This window comes from Gadus chalcogrammus, chromosome 7 (genome assembly GCF_026213295.1).
Source record: "Gadus chalcogrammus isolate NIFS_2021 chromosome 7, NIFS_Gcha_1.0, whole genome shotgun sequence".
Taxonomy (NCBI): domain Eukaryota; kingdom Metazoa; phylum Chordata; class Actinopteri; order Gadiformes; family Gadidae; genus Gadus; species Gadus chalcogrammus.
In genome coordinates, this window is record NC_079418.1 from 21,041,135 (window position 1) to 21,041,336 (window position 202).

The following is a 202-nucleotide window of genomic DNA, read 5'->3' on the forward strand; positions in this document are numbered from 1 at the left end:
CACAATATATTAAAAACATATGTTAAATATAATGTTACTGAAAAAAATGGTATAATCTCCTGAGCCTTGAATAGCCCCCCTGTTTGAACCGTCCGTCAGTTGATCCGCGGCGTTATGTGACCCCGGGTGACACACACAGGGTGTTGGGAGGGATCTAAACAGCCTAGGGAGCGGAAGGATAGCCAGCAATAGCCTTGATAAA